The sequence below is a fragment of the Pseudophryne corroboree genome, chromosome 2 (genome assembly GCF_028390025.1).
Source record: "Pseudophryne corroboree isolate aPseCor3 chromosome 2, aPseCor3.hap2, whole genome shotgun sequence".
In the NCBI taxonomy this organism is placed as follows: Eukaryota; Metazoa; Chordata; class Amphibia; order Anura; family Myobatrachidae; genus Pseudophryne; species Pseudophryne corroboree.
The window spans coordinates 205,750,154-205,758,429 of NC_086445.1; the positions used below are offsets into that span (position 1 = coordinate 205,750,154).

Consider the following 8,276-nt stretch of genomic DNA (forward strand, 5'->3'; position numbering starts at 1 on the left):
CGAACCCAATAACTTCATTTAAAATTAAAACCTCACATAAACACTTTTGTGATTAGTATCATTTATTATTGTTGCTCTGACAAACTGACACATTGGGCCTTATTCAGACCTGGATGCAGCCGCGCTTTTATATGCAGCAGCCGCATCCAGAGGGTCTGCACACGCGTACTGTCCGCAGTACACATGTGCAAGCTGTCATGATGAGTACGCTTTTCTTGGTCCCCTTTCGGGTTATCATTTCTCTGCTTTCTGGCTAAGATCAAGCATAATAAATGTTCTTATCAGTTTAATATCTGATACGCTCCCTATCTGGGGGCCATATATGAAATGGATTTTTAGCACAGGGAGATGGAAGAAGAGCTTGCTCTGTCCACTCCACGCATTGACCTGGTATTGCAGTACTTCCAGGACCCATGTACCTTTTCTATTCTATTATCCAAAAAATAGACAATTGCTGCTTTTCATTTTCACACATGCTTGTGTGCGCATATTCAAATGTCTTGTGTTCCTTAAATTTGTTATTTTGCAAATGGATTACTTGTATGCTCCTTACCATTCACTAATTCGTTTAACTTCTACATGTAAAAACTGATAACGAAAGCTGGAAACTGCTCTGCAAAGTCCTGGTTTGTGTCTAGCTCTTGTTTTGTTCATTTCTCGCCCTCTATTCAGAGCATTTTTAGACAGCACAATGGTAGTATAGGCACTCAGGATGGGAGGCCTACCTAGGTTTGATGCCTTACTTATTCTAACTAGAGATGTACGGGTTTGGATTAACCCGAACTAACCCGGTTTTACCCGGATCTCAAAACGGCATCTTATTGGCTCTCAGATGTCACGTGTTTTGGATAGCCAATAAGAAAAATCCAGATTAATCCAAACTCGTGTTAATTTTGGCGTTAAGAACCGAGTAAATCCAAAGCCGCACATCTCTAATTCTAACAAACTAACTTAATGTACTACTTACAAATGTTTTACTTCATTCATAACTTAAGGGGGGTACTCACGGAGCGATATTCTAAGCAATCTGACTAGATTGCTTAGAATATAAGCCTGATCGCTCCGTGTGTAGCCCTTACAGCGATAGCGATGCGCAGCCCCGCGCATCGCTATCGCTGCTGCTAGATTGGCCTGCCGTGCAGGCCAATCTAGCGGGTTGCTCACTTCACCCGCTGGGTGAAGTGAGCGGCCCCCCCGTCTCCCCCCGCACGCTCAGCACACATCGCGCTATGCTGAGCGGCAAGAGAGATGTGTGCTGAGCGGTTCGCTCAGCACACATCTCTCCCCGCAGCGGCCCGTCTATATGGTCCTTTACTTTATTTCTGTGTTTTGTTTTTTCCAACCTTCACTTTCGGGGATTGTTTTGCTATTAGATCCGCTGAGTTAGTCGCAAATTGACTCCATTAGAAGGAGCCAGATAAACAATAATGCTTCTGGTATCACAACCCCCCCCCCCCCCACACACACACACACACACACTGATTTCTGTAAGCAGCTGCAGGCCAATAGAATGCTGCTGCCCATTGTGACACGTGTGTTCTCTGATGTCACAATGTGCAGCTGCAGCTTGGCAGCATTCTATCGGACTGCAGCTGCACATAGAACACACATGTCACAATGGGCAGCAGCAACATTCTATTGGCCTGCAGCTGCTTACAGAAATCAGTTGGGGGGAGGAGTGGGGGTTGTTGTGCTGTGAGAAACATCATTATTTTGCTGGCTTCTTTTAATGGAGTAAATCTGCACCTACCACAGCTGATCTGATAACAAAACAATACCCAAAAGTGAAGGCCGGAAAAGACAAAATACAGAAATAAAGTAAGTCATGAATTAATTAATGAATCTGTAAGTAGGAAATTAAGTTAGTTTGTTCATAAGAATAAGTAATGCATCAAACTTAAGTAGGCCTCGCATCCTGCATGCCTATACTACCACTGTGCTGTTTAAAAACGCTTTGAATAGAGGGCGGGAAATGAACAGAAACAAAAGCTAGACACAAAATGGGACTTTGCAGAGCAGTTTCCAGCTGTCGTTATCAGTTGTTACATGTAGACGTTAAACTAATTAGTGAATGCTAAAGTGCGCCAAAGTAATCCATTTGTAAAAGAGTAGTGATTCCATTGTTGATCATGTGTGCATATTATTAATCTTTTGTGGAGCACTGTGACTCCGAACCCAATAACTTCATTTAAAATGAAAACCTCACATAAACACTTTTGTGATTAGTATCATTTATTATTGCTGCTCTGACAAACTGACACATTGGGCCTTATTCAGACCTGGATGCAGCCGCGCTTTTATATGCAGCAGCCGCATCCAGAGGGTCTGCACACACGTACTGTCCGCAGTACACATGTGCAAGCTGTCATGATGAGTACGTTTCCTCGGCCCCCTTTCGGGTTATCATTTCTCTGCTTTTTGGCTAAGATCAAGCATAGTAAATGTTCTTATCAGTTTAATATCTGATACGCCCCCTATCTGGGGGCCATATATGAAATGAATTTTTAGAACAGGGAGATGGAAGAACTTGCTCTGTCCTCTCCACGCATTGACCTGGTATTGCAGTACTTCCAGGACCCATGTACCTTTCCTATTCTCTTATCCAAAAAATAGACAATTGCTGCTTTTCATTTTCACACATGCTTGTGTGCGCATATTCAAATGTCTTGTGTTCCTTAAATTTGTTATTTTGTAAATGGATTACTTGTGTGCTCCTTACCGTGCACTAATTCGTTTAACTTCTACATGTAAAAACTGATAACAAAAGCTGGAAACTGCTCTGCAAAGTCCTGGTTTGTGTCTAGCTCTTGTTGCTGTTCATTTCCTGCCCTCTATTCAGAGCATTTTTAGACAGCACAATGGCCCTCATTCCGAGTTGATCGCAGCCAGTAACTTTTATCTGCTTCTGCGATCAACAGTCCACGCCTATGGGGGAGTGTATTTTAGTTAGCAGGGCTGCGATCGCTTGTGCAGCCCTGCTAAGCTAAAAAAATGTCAAGCAGTTTCAGAGTAGCTCTGGACATACTTACCCTGTGCGATGCTCCCTGCGATGCTGAAGCTGCTTCTGACATCAGACATCTGCCCTCCGTTGGACTGGACACGCCTGCGTTTTTCGATCCACTCCCCGAAAACGGCCACCAACGCCGTGGAGACGCCCAGGACCGCCTTCTTCCTGTCAATCTTCTCAGCGGTCCACTCTGCGACCACTTTGGATGCGTCGTAACCCGGCGACCTCTGTCGCCAGGCAAAATCGCGCACGCGCAATGCGGCCGGCGCGCATGCGCATTCCGAACCCGTTCACACCGCAGCAATAAACCGCTGCGTGCGAACGGGTCGGAATGACCCCCAATGGTAGTATGGGCACTCAGGATGCGAGGTCTACCTACAGTAGTTGCCAAAATTGTGGAAACCTTTTGGAAAATTAGCATTTTTGAAGTTTAACAGGTTATAGCACTAATATATTTTAGTATTATACCAAAAAGCATACATCATTACAATGGCAATTTAATTTAGAAAATAATACAGCATAATACAATTAACTTTATAACAAAATTTTACATTTTGAAAACAGTTATACGTACTGACTTGTGGGAAAGAAAGTACATTTCTTAGTTTCGCACAAGGGGCCTAATTCAGCATTGATCGCAGCAGCAAATTTGTTAGCAGTTGGGCAAAACCGGGGGGGGGGGGGGGGGTCATTCAAACCTGATCGCATGCTAGGTTTTTTCGCTACGCTGCGATCAGGTCAGAACTGCGCATGCGTATGCACAGCAATACAAAGCGGATCATTGCTGTGCAGTGGATTGTACGAAGAATCCATTCGCACGGGCGATTGCAAGGAGATTAACAGGAAGAAGGCGTTTGTGGGTGTCAACTGACCGTTTTCAGGGAGTGGTTGGAAAAACGCAGGCATGTCCAAGCGTTTGCAGGGCGGGTGTCTGACGTCAAATCCAGGACCGGACAGGCTGAAGTGATCGCAGCGGCTGAGTAAGTTCTGGGCAACTCAGAAACTGCACAAAATATTTTTGTAGCACTCGGCTGCACATGCGATTGCACACTTGCAAAGCAAAAATTAATTCCCCTATGGGCGGCGACTATCTGCTCTCAGCAGTGCAAAAAACCTTTAGCGAGCGATCAGGTCTGAATTAGGCCCCCTGTGCACTACACGTGGGCAGATATAACGTGTAGAGAGAGTTTGATTTGGGTGGGGTGTGTTCAAACTGAAATCTAAATTGCAGTATAAAAATAAAGCAGCCAGTATTTACCCTGCACAGAAACAATATAACCCACCCAAATCTAACTCTCTCTGCAAATGTTATATCTGCCCCACCTGTAGTGCACTTGGTTTTGCCCAACTACTAACAAATTTGCTGCTGAGATCAACTCTGAATTAACCCCAATATATTCATTAGTACTTAGGGTTGTCATTCCGATTTGATCACTTGCTAGCTATTTTTGCAGCGCTGAGAACAGATAGTCACCGCCTTTAGGGGAGTGTATGTTCGCTTTGCATGTGCGCGATCGCATGTGCAGCCGAGCGATACAAAAAAGTTTTGTGCAGTTTCTGAGTAGCTCAAAACTTACTCAGCTGCTGCGATCGCTTCAGTCTGTTCTTGCCCAGAATTGACGTCAGACACCCACCCTGAAAACGCTTGGACACGCCTGCGTTTTTCCAACCACTCCCAGAAAACAGTCACTTGACACCCACAAACGTCTTCTTCCTGTCAATCTCCTTGCGATCGGCTGTGCGAATGGATTCTTCGTAAAATCCATCGCTCAGCAACGAACCGCTTTGTACCTGTACAACATGCTTGCGCATTGCGGTGCATACGCATGCGCAGTTCTGACCTGATCGCAGCGCAGCGAAAAATCCTAGCGTGCTATCAAGTCGGAATAACCTCCTTAGTTGGAAAGCCTTTTGCTGCAATTTCATACCTCCCAACATCGGTGGCCAGTGGGTCGGGACCTTTGACGTGCCAAAAGCGCATCAGTGTTAGAAAAGGGGTGGAGCCTAGGGGAAGTGGCGGAGCCTCGTGTCGCTCCCGTTTCTGTCACTGTGGGGGCATGCCCTGCACTCTCCGTTATGCTGGGCTGCCAGGCTCTCTCTGCACTGTGAATAGAAGCGCAGTTATCAGGCCAGAAGTGCTCCGGCACATGGCTGACAGCCAACAGGCGGAGGCATTCACTGGGCGGGAGGGGGCAACACGATGGCGTTTGGCTGCTGTTTTGTGGGTGCGGTCTGGCCAACGCAGACATAGCCGGACCGTACAGGGGACGGCCTGCAGCGGCTGCGTGACATCACACACAGCTGCTGCAACCTGGGCAGCGATGAGTAGCTCCCGGTCAGCACGCAAAAGCTGCGCTGGCCGGGAGCTACTCCTGAAGTGCAAAAGCATCGCCGCTGTGCGGTGCTTTTGTACTTCTGCAGGGGATGGGGCGGGTCTGACATGCGGGGTGGACTAGCTCTGTGCTGGGCATCCCCCCGCATGTCAGTGTGCCTGATCGTAGCCCTGCAAAATTTTGCAGGGCTACGATCAGGTCTGAATTAGGCCCATTATCCAGTGTAATGGGCCTAATTCAGACCTGATCGTAGCCCTACAAAAAGCGGATAATTCCAACTTCTGTACTAGCGATAGGTTACACTATTAACCCTTATGTGCAGCATTCCACCTGCAGTTTATCATTTCCAGAAGGGGAAGCAGTAGCCTCTCAACAGAAACAGGCTGAAAAAAACAGTGGTAAGTAAATCATTTAGATACAAAATAACATCTTCACAGTCTACACGTTTCAGATGAGGATTCATCAAAGGACGAAGACACATTGCACTCTGGTTCTGCATATGAGGATGAGGAAGAAGGTATCAGCTCAATGGACATATCCGAGTTGATTACTGCAATTAAATCCATTTTATCCTTAGACGAATCAGCCTGTGTTAAAATCCAAGGCACCTGTATTCAAACATCCCAAAACAGTTAAGTCTGAGTTTCCTGGATCAGAACAGCTGACAGAAATTATGAAAGAGGCTTGGGCTACGCCCAGTAAGAAATTTAGAATTCCTAGGAAATGAAATTTCAATTATCCTTTTCCGACTGAGGACTGTTTAAAGAGGGAGGTAGCCCCTAAAGTAGTTACGCATGTGATTTGCTTAAAATCTACATTACCTCTGCCTTCAACATCATTAAATGATGTCATGGATAGGAGAGTAGATGGTTTGCTAAAACACATTTTTTCCATGTCTGGGGCAATAATTAGACCAGCCATGGCCTCAGCCTGGATGGCTAAAGCAGATGCACTGAAGGGGAAATTTCAATGACATCTAGAGATCAAAAATCCCATGTGGCACATATCAACCAGGCTGAAATATTCTTGGAAGAGGCAGCCTTAGATATGGGTACTATTGCCTCTCAAGCATCAGCCTCAACAGTAGCCGCTCGCCGAGCAGTTTGGCTACGCACCTGGAAAGCTGATTCAAAATCCAAAAAAGTTTTGGAGTCGTTACCTTTTACTGGAGACATTCTCTTTGGTAAAGAGTTAACCAGTATTTTGGAGTCAGAAGCAGACTCCAAGAAAGTTAAGTTTTCTTCTTCTTACAAATTTAAGCCTAAAATTCCAACTTTTCGGCCCTTTTGGTCTCAAGGAAAAGCAAAAGGAAAGGGTGATCGCAAACAGTCCCAGTATATCAGGTCTGGTAAGACTAAAAAGCATTGGGCAACCAGAGGATCGGCTTCTAAAACAGAAGATAAGCCATAAGTCTGATGGTGCGGGCCTCCACCTGGGGGACCCCAGGGTGGGAGGCCAACTTCTTCATTTTGCACAAATCTGGTAGCAGTCTACCACGGATGCCTGGCTGCAAAAAGAGGTATCTCACGGTTATGTGTTTGTTTTCAGGAAACACCCTCCTCAAAGTTTTTTTTTGCACCAGCCCATCTTTGGTAGAAACGAAGGCCAGGGCTTTGCAAGAGGCAGTTCAGAAATTGCTTCAGTCAGGAGTAATCATTCCGGTTCCTCCTGCACAATGAGGACAGGGTTTCTACTCCAACCTGTTTTTCGTCCAGAAGCTGAACGGGTCGTTCCGGCCCATACTCAATCTAAAAATGCTGAACAAGTACATTTGGGTACCTCGATTTCATTTGGAGACCTTATGTTCCATCATTTTGACTATGGAACCAGGGGATTTTATGGTGTCCGTGTATATGCAGAATGCTTACTTACATGTTCCTATAGCCTTGTCCCGTCAGCACTATCTCAGGTTCGCTATCCTACAACAGCATTTTCAGTTTGAGGCTCTGCCATTTGGACTGGCCACAGCCCCTGGAGTATTCACCAAAATTATGGTGTAATGGCAGCTAATCTCCGCCAGCACAGGATAAGAATATTTCCATACCTAGACGATCTTTTAATCCTGGCAGAGTCTCAGGAATTGCTTTTGTGTCATCTGCAACAGACAATAGAATGTCTGCAGAAGCACAATTTGCTCATAAATTGGGCAAAATCGTCTTTGGTTCCATCACAATGGATGACTCACTTGAGGGCTGTATTGGATTTGAGCGTTCAGAGAGTAATTTTACCTCTGACCAAAATAGCCAAATTTCAGTTAAGGATCCAGGAGCTTCTACACAGTCGAAGAGTATCCATTCACGCAGCAATGCGTGTGATGGGATTAATGGTGTCAACATTCGACATGGTAGAGTATGCTCAGTTCCATTCAAGGCCTCTGCAACATCTGATCTTTACCAAGTGGAATGGGTTTCATCAGACAATAAAAACGCAGACTATGGTTCTTCCTCTGGAAGTAAGGAGGTCACTAGTCTGGTGGCTACAGACAGCCCATCTGGACAAAGGGAGACCATTTTGGATATCAGATTGGGAAATTCTGACAACAGATGCCAGCCTTCAGGGCTGGGGAGCATTGTCAGGAAGGTGGACCAATGAAGAAAGTTGCCTGCCAATAAATATACTGGAACTTCAAGCCATATTCATGGCATTGAATCAGGCAAAGGACATCCTTCAAGGGAAACCAGTCAAGATCCACTCGGACCATACAACGGCAGTAGCATACCACAACCATCAAGGAGGACTCGCAGCCGGAAAGCAATGAAAGTAAATCACACGTTAAAGTGGGCAGAACGTCATCTTACAGCCTTGTCCGCAGTGTTCGTTCCAGGAGTCCTAAATTGGGAAGCGGATTTTCTTAGCCAACACACCAATCATGTAAACGAATGGGCTTTAGACCTGGAAGTCTTCCAGACCCTGGTCGACAGATGGGGGTTGCCAGA

At 45.7% G+C, this 8,276-nt stretch overlaps 2 non-coding genes across 2 annotated transcripts; both read left to right on the top strand.

The window, feature by feature from the left end:
• The first annotated feature begins 233 nt into the window (after positions 1–233).
• Positions 234–424, top strand: LOC135052841 (U2 spliceosomal RNA). The gene has a single exon (XR_010242301.1). It is a non-coding gene; the product is annotated as a U2 spliceosomal RNA (small nuclear RNA).
• Positions 425–2,402: 1,978 nt separating this feature from the next.
• Positions 2,403–2,590, top strand: LOC135052840 (U2 spliceosomal RNA). Its single transcript, XR_010242300.1, has one exon. It is a non-coding gene; the product is annotated as a U2 spliceosomal RNA (small nuclear RNA).
• Positions 2,591–8,276: the final 5,686 nt, after the last annotated feature.